Source organism: Microcebus murinus, chromosome 5, assembly GCF_040939455.1.
Source record: "Microcebus murinus isolate Inina chromosome 5, M.murinus_Inina_mat1.0, whole genome shotgun sequence".
In the NCBI taxonomy this organism is placed as follows: Eukaryota; Metazoa; Chordata; class Mammalia; order Primates; family Cheirogaleidae; genus Microcebus; species Microcebus murinus.
Window position 1 is genome coordinate 113,255,090 of NC_134108.1, and position 662 is coordinate 113,255,751.

Sequence of the window (662 nt, forward strand, 5' to 3'; positions counted from 1 at the left end):
ACTTCTTAATTTCAGGATGTATTTTTGCAGGAGCAGCCAACAAAATTTGCCGGTAGATGGTATATGAGTGAGATGAAAAAGAGTTGGTACTCCAAGATTTTTGTCTAAGCAACTAGAGGCATGAGTTGCCATGAACAGAGATGAGAAAGGCTACAGAAGGAGCATGACGGGGGGTGAGGAGAACAAGAAGCACAGTTTATGGCACATTAAGCTTGAGATAGGTATTAGATACTAACATGCTATTGTTGAATGGATAACTGGACATAGGAATCTCGAGTTTAGGAGAAAGGACCAGACTAGAAATACAAATTTAGGGGTCATTAGCACATAGATAGTATACAAAGCCATGAGACTCGATGAGACCAGCTAGGAAGTGCATGTAGAAAAGAGAAGAGGTCCAAGGAATGAACCCTGGGCACAGCAGCAAGATGAGGGCAAACCAACAAAGGAGATTGAGAAGAAGCAGCTAGGAGAGTGTAGTGCTTTGGAAGCTGTCTTCATCAGTTCGACTGCCATAACAACAACAACAAATATGATAGATGGGGTGGCTTAAACAATAGAAATTTAGTTCTCAAAGTTCTGGAGGCTGCAAAGTTCAAGATCAAGATGCCAGCTTATTTGGTTCCTGGTGAGGGCTGTTCCCCTGGCTCACAGAGGGCTGC